This window comes from Dermacentor andersoni, chromosome 8 (assembly GCF_023375885.2).
Source record: "Dermacentor andersoni chromosome 8, qqDerAnde1_hic_scaffold, whole genome shotgun sequence".
Lineage (NCBI taxonomy): Eukaryota > Metazoa > Arthropoda > Arachnida > Ixodida > Ixodidae > Dermacentor > Dermacentor andersoni.
The window spans coordinates 81,362,568-81,376,730 of NC_092821.1; the positions used below are offsets into that span (position 1 = coordinate 81,362,568).

The following is a 14,163-nucleotide window of genomic DNA, read 5'->3' on the forward strand; positions in this document are numbered from 1 at the left end:
CAGTCCGTAGCTCTTAGTGACCATCGGTTATCTTCCCTCCTCATTACATGTCCGGCCCATGCCCATTTCTTTTTCTTGATTTCAACTAAGATGTCGTTTACCCGCGTTTGTTGCCTCACCCAATCTGCTCTTTTCTTATCCCTTAACGTTACACCCATCATTCTTCTTTCCATAGCTCGTTGCGTCGTTCTCAATTTCAGCAGAACCCTTTTCGTAAGCCTCCAGGTTTCTGCCCCATGTGAGTACTGGTAACACACAGCTGTTGTACACTTTCCTTTTGAGGGATAGTGGCAACCTACTGTTCATAATTTGAGAATGCCTGCCAAACGCACCCCAACCCATTCTTATTCTTCTGGTTATTTCAGTCTCATGATCCGGATCTGTGGTCACTACCTGCCCTAAGTAGATGTATTCCCTTACCACTTCCAGTGTTTCGCTACCTATCGTAAACTGCTGTTCTCTTCCGAGACTGTTAAACAGTACTTTAGTTTTCTGCTGATTAATTTTCAGACCCACCCTTCTGCTTTGCCTCTCCAGGTCAGTGAGCATGCATTGCAATTGGTCTCCTGAGTTACTAAGCAAGGCAATATCATCAGCGAATCGCAAGTTGCTAAGGTATTCTCCATCAACTTTTATCCCCAATTCTTCCCACTCCAGGCCTCTGAATACCTCCTGTAAACATGCTGTGAATAGCATTGGAGATATCGTATCTCCCTGTCTGACGCCTTTCTTTATAGGGATTTTGTTGCTTTCTTTGTGGAGGACTACGGTGGCTGTGGAGCCGCTATAGATATCTTCCAGTATTTTTACATATGGCTCATCTACACCCTGATTCCGTAATGCCTCCATGACTGCTGAGGTTTCGACTGAATCAAACGCTTTCTCGTAATCAATGAAAGCTATATATAAGGGTTGGTTATATTCTGCACATTTCTCTATCACTTGATTGATAGTGTGAATATGGTCTATTGTTGAGTAGCCTTTACGGAATCCTGCCTGGTCCTTTGGTTGACAGAAGTCTAAGGTGTTCCTGATTCTATTTGCGATTACCTTAGTAAATACTTTGTAGGCAACGGACAGTAAGCTGATCGGTCTATAATTTTTCAAGTCTTTGGCGTCCCCTTTCTTATGGATTAGGATTATGTTAGCGTTCTTCCAAGATTCCGGTACGCTCGAGGTTATGAGGCATTGCGTATACAGGGTGGCCAGTTTCTCTAGAACAATCTGACCACCATCCTTCAACAAATCTGCTGTTACCTGATCCTCCCCAGCTGCCTTCCCCCTTTGCATAGCTCCTAAGGCTTTCTTTACTTCTTCTGGCGTTACCTGTGGGATTTCGAATTCCTCTAGGCTATTCTCTCTTCCACTATCGTCGTGGGTGCCACTGGTACTGTATAAATCTCTATAGAACTCCTCAGCCACTTGAACTATCTCGTCCATATTAGTAACGATATTGCCGGCTTTGTCTCTTAACGCACACATCTGATTCTTGCCTATTCCTAGTTTCTTCTTCACTGTTTTTAGGCTTCCTCCGCTCCTGAGAGCCTGTTCAATTCTATCCATATTATAGTTCCTGATGTCCGCTGTCTTATGCTTGTTGATTAACTTAGAAAGTTCTGCCAGTTCTATTCTAGCTGTAGGATTAGAGGCTTTCATACATTGGCGTTTCTTGATCACATCTTTCGTCTCCTGCGATAGCTTACTGGTTTCCTGTCTAACGGCGTTACCACCGACTTCTATTGCGCACTCCTTAATGATGCCCATGAGATTGTCGTTCATTGCTTCAACACTAAGGTCCTCTTCCTGAGTTAAAGCCGAATACCTGTTCTGTAGTTTGATCCGGAATTCCTCTAGTTTCCCTCTTACCGCTAACTCATTGATTGGCTTCTTGTGTACCAGTTTCTTTCGTTCCCTCCTCAAGTCTAGGCTAATTCGAGTTCTTACCATCCTGTGGTCACTGCAGCGTACCTTGCCGAGCACGTCTACGTCTTGAATGATGCCAGGGTTCGCGCAGAGTATGAAGTCGATTTCATTTCTAGTCTCACCATTCGGGCTCCTCCACGTCCACTTTCGGCTAACCCGCTTGCGGAAAAAGGTATTCATTATACGCATATTATTCTGTTCTGCAAACTCTACTAATAATTCTCCTCTGCTATTCCTAGAGCCTATGCCATATTCCCCCACTGACTTGTCTCCAGCCTGCTTCTTGCCTACCCTGGCATTGAAGTCGCCCATCAGTATAGTGTATTTTGTTTTGACTTTACCCATCGCCGATTCTACGTCTTCATAAAAGCTTTCGACTTCCTGGTCATCATGACTAGATGTAGGAGCGTAGACCTGTACAACCTTCATTTTGTACCTCTTATTAAGTTTCACAACAAGACATGCCACCCTCTCGTTAATGCTATAGAATTCCTGTATGTTACCAGCTATTTCCTTATTAATCAGGAATCCGACTCCTAGTTCTCGTCTCTCCGCTAAGCCCCGGTAACACAGTACATGCCCGCTTTTTAGCACTGTATATGCTTCTTTTGTCCTCCTAACCTCACTGAGCCCTATTATATCCCATTTACTACCCTCTAATTCCTCCAATAACACTGCTAGACTCGCCTCACTAGATAGCGTTCTAACGTTAAACGTTGCCAGGTTCAGATTCCAATGGCGGCCTGTCCGGAGCCAGGTATTCTTAGCACCCTCTGCAGCGTCACAGATCTGACCGCCGCCGTGGTCAGTTGCTTCGCGGCTGCTGGGGACTGAGGGCCGGGGTTCGATTGTTGCATTCATTGGTATTCACCCATTTCTAATGTGCCATCTTAACAAAACTTCCTTGGCGATTTTTTTATGCTTTACCGCATAACCGATGGGTATTGCGGCGAAGCTCACTTTTGAAAATTGGTTGCAATGTGCAACACATTGGACCCCTGTCCATTTCTTTTTTTAATAAAAATTGTGTGCGCATTTGATTTCTCTTTCATTTTAGGGGCTTTTGTCCTTTCTATGCTAGTTTACACTTCGGACACAGAGACAGCGGGCGTGTGTTTCACTCTGGGGCATGTTAGAATCTGTACGTAAACCATGGCAAATAAATCAGTCATGTGTGTTGGCATTTCTTCTGCATCTTCTTAAATTTGACCCACCAGATAATTCAATCTGTTTCGTCAGTCCCGTCAGAGTCGAATTAACGGAATGAAGTCAACTGCATTTTGCTTGCTGCTCAGAAGTATGAGCTTGAATAAATAACATAGCATTACAACACATAGGAGACAAATGAAGTGCTGCAACATGTGCCAACTTGCCTAAGTTAGCACTATATAAGCTTGAACCCAGATGTGCCAGCTACATTAAGGTTGTGACAAAATGTAAAATCGCATGTGTTGGAGACTCAGTAGGTTGGCTTTCCTTCTTGAAAAAGTGTTGCAGAGTGCCTGTTAAGGATTCACTGATTGATGCTGTCAAACTGTCAACAAGGCTGCCAAAAAATTATTCTTAATACAACCCTTTCATGGACACAACAAGGTAACAAATTGTTTTGTGTGTGAAGCATTAAGAGTATATTCGTGATCAAATATTGTTCTTAAAAAGTGACCTCAACGAGACAGCACACGAGACTGCACAAGATCTAACTCACCGTGTGAGCCCGGACTCCCTCTCGGCAGGATGGGCAAGCGAGTGCGATCTCCTCGTCACAACGATCTCACCCAGCATTACAAGTTAGTCAAGAGAACCATGCTGCTACCGCACAAAGCACCCAATAAAGCACAAGAAGTCACGTACAGGTGGCTTCAGACAGGCACCTACGCATGCCCGGCCTTCCTGCACAAAATCTTTCCGGACGTGCACCCTCACAATGCGTGTCACTACTGTAAGGATATAGCTAGCCTTGATCACATGCTCTGGGCTTGCCCCCTGGTGCCAGGGCCACCAAGGAAGAGTGGGACCGAGCTCCACACAGCTCGGACCTTGAAGCACAGCTCTGGGCTGTCCATCGGGCCCGCGACGCGGTGGAGGGGCATGGCCTCTCTGTCTCGACGTGGGAGTGGCCCACTGCGCGCTAATCGCACGTACCGACGGACGTCAAGAAATTTATTCATCCATCCATCATCAAAGCAGTTGTCAGAAAACATTCTGCAGGGAACAGCTAAAACACTATGCATTTCTCATTATAGTTATATTATGTGTGCGTGAGTTTAATAAATAGATAATTGCAGGTGTGTGTATGGCAAATTCAGATGCTAACTTCACCGAAGTCATAAAAGCACACAGCACTCAACTTAAAAGGAATCTGAGCATTTGGCCACTGTTGTGTCACTAATGTGCACTGTCGTAGCCGTCTTCATTACCAAGCAGAAATACACCCAACAAACTATTTTTCGGACATGCATGAGAATTCGGGTATCCTTGCAACACTGCCACGTACCTCACAGAGGCAATTAATTATAAGCACAGCTGAAATTTCGGATGCTGAAATGCTTTGCCTTCAAAGTGCGGAAGGCACAACCATTGTAGAAAGTGTTGTATAATGCCGGTTTTCAAGCGTCAACTTTGCTGCAATATAGCTTGCTACGGGAAGAGGCTTATGCAATGTATCGTGGTGGAGCATACCAGCAGTGAAAAGGGGCCATTGTAAGATGGCATGATTTACATTTTTTTATTTACACACATACATACTCTCTTCTGTTACAGCACAAGCGCCAAGAAGCCTGATAAGTGTTGTGGTTGGTCTACAAAATTAAGAAAAATTAAATTATGGGGTCTTACGTGCCAAAACCACTTTCTGATTATGAGGCATGCCGTAGTGTGGGACTCCGGAAATTTCTACCAACTGGGGTTTTTTAACGTGCACCTACAGTAAATTTAAGTGCACAGGTGTTTTCGCCTTTTGCCCCCATTGAAATGCGGCAGCTCTGGCCGAGATTCGATCCTGCGACCTCGTGCTTAGCAGCCCAACACCACAGCCACTAAGCAACTAGGGCGGGTACAAATTAAGTTCCTTGCCTACCCAAACAAAAATGTTTGCAACATGATGTGCGTGGTATACCGTCCTTGGGAAGGCAAGCTTAATTGGTTGCTGTTGGCTTTGTGTCTTGCTTCACTCTTGAGCAGCGCTTACTGACTGCACAGTAATAATAAGCTCCACCAAATGGCTAGATTACTTCTGTACTACTCCAAGTGTTCCAAGAAGACTTTTGGAACATGAAGTAGAAAAAAAATTTCTGCTCCTAAACTGCTCCAGAATGTCAACTTTGTGCTTGAAACCCTAAACTGTCTTGACCACCACTGAGGGGTTGATCTTGAACATCACTTATATACTTAAGATAAAATTTTGAGTAACACTTACTGGTTGTCTAAACATTTTGAAATGGTTTCACAGGTTCTAATTTAACACTTATATGCACTTTTTAAAACAACAGTGAATAACGATTTCGGTAACATATTTCAGTATTCTACAGTTGATTTGGAGGATTATGCGCCATCACTGGTCTGCAATTATGGAAGTTTAGAGATAAAAAAATGGGGGCAATAATGCCTACGTTTTACACATTGTCATTGTACAGAACACAACCTATGCAACTTGCTATAAAACTGATTTATATAGTATTTGAAATTACCATAAGAGTATGTAAACAGCTGGGGTTTCATAGTTCTAGGTTCTTGTTATGTTTTAAACTAGCACCTCCCTTTAAATGGCAGTAAAAGGCATGCATTAATTTTTTTTTTGGACTGCCTGATTTTCTAAATGTTTTGTTTTTGCAGTCCTCAGGGAAACACCCACCGCCACCAAGAAAAAGCACTTTTGACTGTAGCAGTAATCAGTGATTCGCCTAATTGGCAAACAGTTCAGGATGCCAAACAGCCTCGAGACAGCTGTACCTCTGACAGAAGGCACTAATACACAGTGCAATGCACTGTTTCTGCACTCTAGACTGTGGGATTCTCATCCCGTACCTTGGGTCAAAGGAACGACAATCACAAGGGCATTTATTGCACCTTTCATAGATCAATGCCTGCTAGCCGAGTTGCTATCCACAAAACATGCCGATGGGCGCGCGACAAATCGCGGAAGTCCGACTCACCGCGACCGGATAGCGAGCGAATATGTTCGCCCCTTGCTGGATCCCAATGCCTGGTCGTTCACGCGTACGGTCACGCGAACGGTGGCTCTTTCGCACAAGGCCTCACGAGACGATCTCGCAGAAGCATGGATCGGCGCACGGGCGGCACGTCCGTGCTGCTTGCCGTCCCGAACCAAAGAGGAAACGTATTCTCCCTTGCGCCCCCAAGTAACCCTGCCATGAGGCGGCGTTAGCAGCGCAACACTTGCGCCATCTCTCGCGTGGCCTGGGGCCCGCGGCGAAGCCGCAATGCAGGAGACGGAAGCTATGCGGGAAAAACAACATATCAGGGGACGTGTGACAGTTGCGCATCCCCACAAGACAAATGTGATAAGAGCTGTATTATGTGACCTATTGTAACTCCGTGGTGACAATACAGACAGGATATGCAGGGCATGTAGCGATGAGGACAGTAGCAATGGAATGATATCACCAGTGTACAGAGCGCTGAATTCATTCTTGCTCCGTTACTGATGATTGAGAACTCTATCAAATGAAAAATTAAGAGAAATATCATGTGTGAAGGAATACTACTCATCATCTCTATTGCAATTATTCTTGGACAGCATTCCCTCTTTCTTGCTTTTATTATTAAGGCATTTATATAGTACTGCTCACCTGCTGTTCCATGTGTTCCATCGACACATATACGATCAGTTCCAAGCCTCTTGAAAAGCTCCTGTTGTGGTGTGGTAATGATGACTAGCATAAAATCTCTGTCATCCAAAAGGTCCTCATTTTTTTCTCTAAAAAAATGTCACTTTTTGTCAGGTTGTCCTTGGTGTTTAAAGAAGAGCAATGGGTTTTCCTTTTCACTATGCATCCTCTCAACCCAGAGTTGCACGCTCACATAGTCATTATCGTGCAGCCGCTCGGTCTTCGAGACTCTGGCATCCCTCATTATTTTGCGGAGATCCTGCTTGCTTAACAGGTTAATGCGGTGGAATGTCTCATCCACGTTGGACCGCACATTATCCAGTACTGCACTGCATCCATGGACACGCCTTCTCGCAGCTTGTCTTGAGAGAGTAGAGAAAAAGTGTATATTAGTTGAAGCATAAGTAAAAATTACCGAGCACGCAAGGAAGTGAAATGGGCACTGATGAACATTTTTAATATCATTATTTAGAATTCCTTTAATTGAATAATGAGTTACATTAACTTACAAAAACCTTTTGCAATGGTGTGTGTTAAATAGTTCAAGCTGTCGCAATTTTTGTTCTTTTTAGGTTAGGTTAGGTTAGGTGTTATGCAGCCTTCAGCTGCTGAAGAGGCAAGATTACATTTCTGAATTATACTACACGATTACATTACATTTGAAGAGGCAAGATTACATATTAAAGTGTTTAAATGTTTGGTGTCATTGATAAACCGTCATAGGGATTATCTGCACCAGTGTTATCAGGTACGTAAGTGAAGAAATTTATTGTGTGTACCAAGTTTACAGCTAGGCTGCCAATTTCATCCTTCACTGTTGGTAACCTTGTTCGCACAAAAAACATTACTGAACCATTGTAAAAGCATTGCACTGGACTGGACATGTGCAGATTGTGGTTCAGATCCTACCCAGGGCAAAAATGTCTTCCACTTTAGTTCCTTTACTAAATATTGCCATTGTTATCAATTTCTATCCTACAGTTAGAACTTAATTTTCCAATTACATTCCATAGCATAAGTTATTGCCACTTCCATAGTGGCATGCCACCATAGAAGGGCAAAACAGTCTGCAATCGAAAACATGTGCAGCATTTCCAGATTAACTTAAACATCACTGTTACTGACTGAATTGATGCACATAATTTGATTAATGTCAATATAAAAATTGTCAATTAAAGCTTTCAGCAATTATTTTTAATGGTTGATTTATCAGTCATTCATCCATATTTACAGAGCAGACACACCTGTGAACGTATGCTTTGAAGGCTATGCAGTCATGTGGGTTTTTGAGTTAAAGGTATTATTTCAGTCAAGTAGAGTACTGACTGGACACTTGAAGCTGTTTTACGAGTTCATGTCTAATACCCCTGTCACACGGCAAATCTAATGTCATTTACAACGAATGACATTCGCTGATAATGCCATTTCTTTGGTGTCACACGGTAAAACGTAAGGACATTTACAAACAAATCAGTTCGCCAAACTCATTCGCATTCGTTTGGAACTGAATGTGTATCCTCGACACCACGAGTTTACCAGTGTTTCGCAAACAGTACGTGCTTCTTTTTTTGTTTTAACAAAAAATCACTATTCTATCTATTTTATTACCTAATTATTGCTTTAACGACATTGAAGTCCATCACATAGGTAAATACAGAAAACTACTCTCAGTCCAGTGACCAGACAGCCATCTTTAGCTTTCGCTGCAGCAGTCCTGTTGGTTCTCACCGGAGCATCGGCCGCGGCCACTTCAATTGACTTGGCATAAAAGCGTGCGCGTTTTTTCCTGTGGCACGCGCCAAGAATGAGGATATTAGAAGCTCGTATGCACATCAGAAAGGCGATGACATGCAACTGCCCTTCTCGTACCTTTTTTAGCAGATGTAGCGGACGCGCCTATCGTTCTCTTCGCCCTGTTGCTTGCCTTAGCTCGACTCGACTTCGTTGGCAATGTCGACAAGTTCGTAATCGAACACTACGGTTTGAAAGCAGTGATCACATATTCTAGTGGAATTTAGCATACTGGAAAATAATTATTGGACAAAAGTGGGTTTGAGGCGTGTTTTTTTTTTTTTACTATCGTCATTGTCATCATTTTCAAATGACATTAGTTTTCGCCGTGTGACAGGGGTATAAGCCTAATTATCGTGATCGTTTCAATCATGTTTCATTCACATAGCTGATTCATGAGCATCCAAGTATTAAGGCACCATATTTTCCAAACCATAGGTGCCACCATTTTCTTTTCATTTTCGTCCAAGCGTATTGTAGAACAGTGTAACTTATATATGCAAGACCAACATGAGACATTCTTTTTCTCCAGCAATGTACTTGCAGTTTACTTTGTCTGCTAGAATGTGCGGCTCATAAAATTTTTTTTTACTGAAGTTTAGTGCCCTGTAATGGGTAAGTACGACATTTTAGGATAAGTGTATAAACATGCACAATCGCACTTCACGATGCTGACCCAAGTTAAGATAGATGCATCTTATACAATGAGTTATATACACATATTTTTTCTTTGAAAGTTGTGAAAAGAGGGGGGCAAGGGGGTGACTTGTACAACAGTTCAAATTATAGTCCAGAAAATATGGCACATGGTTTGTGAGCCCTACATATAGTAGAGTAAAATACAACTTGAGCTGATGAAAGTTTCACATGGAAAGCACATCTGCTGTGGATGACCTACAGTAGTGGCGAGAGGTCGCAGTTTCATCGATGTCTGTAATACTTGCACTTCAGTTTAGGCAAAATGGCAGACATAATTATGTACAATGCACCTTAAGTAATCCCAAGTGGAAATTATTCCAGCTTACTGCTATTTTGAGACATTGAATCCCACTAGGATCATAAGTCATACCAATACAGTTAACTGAAAGCCTGAAAAATAAAACAGAAAAAGAAAAAGCCACAGTCTGCTACGTGGCCTACAGTGCACCAGGAGGCACTACACCTTCCTGCTTGGTACATGAAGTGATGCAAACAAGTATAAAATAACTAAAGTCGTTGCCTGCAATAAGAATAGCCATATAGGTCAAATATAGGCCACTGGCTGTGCCAAGGTAGTTGTTACCGCTGTGAAATCAGAGAACGGTTCCCTTTTTTCTCTCTCTCTCTGAACCCTTCAGGCATTGATACAATGTAGCAAAATGATAAACATGTTTATGATGTCATTAACTATAATGCCCAGCAGTCAGTAAAGGTGGCCTCGAATTATGTGGAAATTATGAATTATAAATGAATTTCATGTGCTCCAAGTTCATTGCATGGTCTGGCATGAGTATTGCCTTGTATTTGGGATGTTGAAAACTCAACAACCACTCTTTATGTATTATAAAGCAGGGCAAAAGCGGTTTCTTACCAGCAATAGCAGCTCTTTCCGACTTGGACAGAAAAACACGACCCAGTTCAAAGTCGTGGCCTCTGTGCTTGAATTGGAAAACCACATACACACCTGTGTTGTCTTCAGTCACAGCCATTGCCGCAAAACATCTTTTTCCACACTTGACACTTGAAGGCCGCTTCAGCTTTTGTTTACTTGTAGCTGTGGAAAAAGATAACCGGGTAGTTTATTCTAACTTAAGCACTGGACTTCCAACACATGCTTAGTGGTGGTTCTACTACACCATTTACACCATTTAGCTACAATTCAACTTGCCTGAAACCTGGCTACGCGAACTGTGCAAAGGTGTGGTATTTTCACGCTTTCACCAATCGAAGCAATTACTATATGCAATGCTAACAGGGTACGGTGACAAAAGCAGCATTCATAGCAAGCACAATGGCATGCACTAAGACCCATTGACCACTGGAAGGCACACAGTTTGCATTGCATACATGTGTTCTTGCATGTGGTTCAGAACTGTATGGCAATTTGTGATCTTTTAAGTACAGGAACTAACTTCTGTGCACACTTGTGATAGTTGCCGACTTGTGAAAAGAGGGGGAGGTTACTTGTGCCAGGTTCAAATTATTGTCCGGAAAATATTGTATATGGTTTGTGAGCCCTGCATATAGTAGAATAATATACAAGTTAAAGTGATGAAAGCTTCACATGGAAAGCAGATCTGCTGTGATCTTGTGGACTCGTACAGCAGTGCTTCATCAGTTATCAAAAACTCGTACTAATGATCTCGGAAACAATTGCCAATCGTACCAATATATTAACACCAAGCTTCCTGTAACTGCTTGCAGCCCATATCACAATCACCAAAAGCTAATTTCATGGCACACTACCCTGACCATTGGCCCTAATCAGCACTGCTTCATCAGGTCGGTTGCGTATCAGTAACTTGAGCTACAGTTAGCTGATGAATTGACTCATATCTATTTGCAGTTGAATCGACTCATATCTATTTGCAGAGGCCAGCAAACCACCTTGTAACAAAATTGAGTGCATGGAATGGTAGCAATGTTGTTTGTGTCCACCACTGCCATCTTTGCATCCATTTGTGCTATGGCACCTCCTTCTGGACGCCGTTCATAGCCTCGCGGCAGTCTCTTGCATTGTTATCGGGTGTAATACACTTGTGCATGTGCCATAGTGCATATGAAAGCACATGAGTCATTTGCAATGCACATAAGACATTCACCTTCAGTTCTTTTGTTATGTGTGACAGAGCAAATTGTTCTAGTGCAGTTGTAATTTCTTGCCTCTCCGACACCTAGGCACACAGCTGCTTTCATTAGCCCACAAAATTTTTATTTATTTACAAAGGCTTTCTACCTACTCAAATGAAAGTACTTGCAACATACTGGCATGGTAATAATTGGCTGGTTCTGGGTGTTAAAATTTTCTTAAATGTGTAAGCATTTCTATGCTTACCAAACGTCCATCACGCAAGATAAAAATGTGGGCCGATCCCAGAGATAGTGCAATACTGGGCCGACCCACGGCGGAGGTGAACAGCCTTCAAGTACCCAACAAAGTGAAAAGTGCATACAATATAGATAGAGCATGGAGCAGTGAGTGGCTTTACCTTTGTTCTGCCTGTCACTACCACGAGATCGAAGCAGCGCTCGCAAATCTCTCGGCACACACCGCACCCTGCACCTTTCGCAGATCGCTTTCAAGATATGGGCCCGCTCTTCAAGGCAAAGCGACGAGAACACGGAGTTCAAGATATGGTCCACGCGGCGCATAATGGTTTGACATGGATGGATAAGGCACTAAAGAGCAGTATCAGCTTATAATGATCAGAACGTCATCAGCACACCTGGCGCCGCCGTCTGCAGCAGTCCGTGTTGCTGCGACGCTGCTGTTTATACCGGTCATATTAACTTCCATAACACTTTTTTGTTCAAGTACCCTAAAGAGCCCAGGAGGCATAGGGGTGGGGGATGTTACGATTGGCCAGCGGGGATAGTGACCTTCTGGCTTCACTGCAATGAATCGCTTCGTGAAGCCAACAACACGCCCCCTTCGAATAGCCCTTCGGAGCCAGTAAGGCTAGACACGTTTGGCGGACAGGATTGTTAGCTGGTTCGCTGTCACCTTCAGGGACCAATTGGAGCAAGAAAACTCCTGGAAATGTTTGTTCTATGGCATTCCCCCATGTACTCTGGTAATAGTCACGGTCATGACAGATTCAGCAGCAAACTGCAGAGTCAGCTCAGGAACGACATGCCAGCTTGAGTCAAGCGTGACAACACCTGTCTATGAGGCCTCACTGGTTTTGGTGTGTTCAGTAAAACAAAAGTGCAAGAGAGTGTGTGAACCTTCGCCCTCAAAGGCGGGTACTTCGACGACTTTGGACGCTTTGATTGGATGAAGGTTGGATGGCAGCTTTCCCTGGCCTAGGGATCTAGTAAGGACAGAGAGTGTTTAAGCAGACATTTTCGGCTGTTCAGTGTGCATTTCAGTCATGCTAGACTGATCAGATGTAATGTTCTCCACCCTTCATGTAGATATTGTAAATAAATCCCCTACTCCTCATTCCTCCTTTCAACAACATCCTTAGCATGAATGAGTCGGACGATGGTATGGGCCAGGTACCCTTTTCATGGCAGACACCATCTCTTACAGGGATTACAATGAAAGGAGCAAAACATACCAAAAGTACACAACTAAACAAGAAATATGAATTGGAACAACATGAATTAGTGAAAAAAAAACGACCTATTACAGGGTATATACAATGTGTGAAAAAACATAGTAATGACAAGGTTCAAGGTTCCTAAAATACTTGACTTATCACAATGAGCTGTTTTACATTACAAAACAATGGAAAAAAATTTAAGTATACATTACTAAACAAGAAAACAAAATTGCATATTAAATAAGAACATCAAGAAATGCAACTGGAACGGAACAGCAAGGTAAGAGGTAGTTCAGATTTCTAGGAACAACTTTAAATTATGTACAAATGAGTCGTGACAAATAGCGAGGAGAAGAGGTGAGTGGAAAAACGGATTAGTGTGGGCGAAGATGGGTGCGATTTTAAGTTGGTGATCAAGCCGTCAAGACACATGTCACGAGCTAGTCTGATATTTAGAGTCACGTGGGACAACCGATTGGAGTAAAGTTTATGAAAGAAGGACAATAGTGTCGGAAGCCTGCGTATATTGAGAGGAGCTAAATTAATCTAATATTTGATTTCCGTAACTAGATGTATGCGAGTAGTTTCTTGTGATGAAGCGAGCAACATTATTTTGCAGAGACACTAGTTTGTGTTCGAGGTAGGCCTCATGTGTGGATTCCAAATTAAGAAGGCATATTCGATTTTAGAGCATACTAAGGTGGTGTAAGCCAGAAATTTGGTCTCGGAGTTAGCCGAGTGCAAATAGTGCCTTATGAAGCCAAGTGATCTGGTTGCTTTAGTAGAGTGTTCTAGTTTGCCGTTTTTACACTCGGCTAAGCAGCTGAGCGGAGCGAAAGCGTGAATGCGCATGCACCCTCCGCTTAGCTGCAAGCAGGCTGGTGGAGTCAGAAACACGGTCCGCTTACAAGCTGCCTGAACAGAAGGTTGCTGCCATTTTTTTCTAGCAAGGGTGGTCGATGCACACACCCACTCTGGCACGTGCATCGAGGCACCTTGCCTGCCTTGCTCTTTACAAGACAGATTTGCACAGACGAAGACTTATGTCTGCTAGAAGGTGCGCATGCTGACCCATTTGAAAACCTCGCAGCGCGGTAGTATGTGATGCATGCTGTGCAACATGTTGGCATCAGAAAGGATCAGATTGGATGCAAAATGCAAGCTCGCTGGCTATCACGTGGCATTTCCCAAGATGGGGCTTTATTTTCCACTGGATAAAATGGACCAGTAATGCATTACAAGTTCACGTTTAGATGCTTTATGGACAAATAAGCTATATGTATTCATTTTACTTATAAAAGCTTTACTTACAAGTTTTACTTATAGGTGCTTTTATTTTGTTTCATTACCCTGAA

At 43.0% G+C, this 14,163-nt stretch overlaps 2 long non-coding RNA genes across 11 annotated transcripts in view; one reads left to right on the plus strand and one right to left on the minus strand.

The window, feature by feature from the left end:
• LOC126538731 (uncharacterized) overlaps positions 1 to 14,163 on the plus strand; it is a 55,939-nt gene that overhangs the window by 23,870 nt on the left and 17,906 nt on the right. The window contains exon 4 of one of the 4 annotated variants that reach the window (XR_011896060.1): positions 11,833 to 12,705. The exons of 2 other annotated variants lie outside the window; for them this stretch is intronic. This is a non-coding gene — a long non-coding RNA (uncharacterized lncRNA). Of the gene's footprint in view, positions 1 to 3,582; positions 3,916 to 11,832; positions 12,706 to 14,163 lie in introns of those variants that run through there. One more of the 4 variants, XR_011896058.1, reaches the window with a different exon arrangement.
• LOC126538689 (uncharacterized) overlaps positions 1 to 14,163 on the minus strand; it is a 54,379-nt gene that overhangs the window by 16,436 nt on the left and 23,780 nt on the right. For 6 of the 7 annotated variants that reach the window (XR_011896062.1, XR_011896063.1, XR_011896064.1 and 3 more), the window contains one exon: positions 6,732 to 10,314. This is a non-coding gene — a long non-coding RNA (uncharacterized lncRNA). The remainder of the gene's footprint in view (positions 1 to 6,731; positions 10,315 to 14,163) is intronic. The other variant, XR_008614045.2, reaches the window with a different exon arrangement.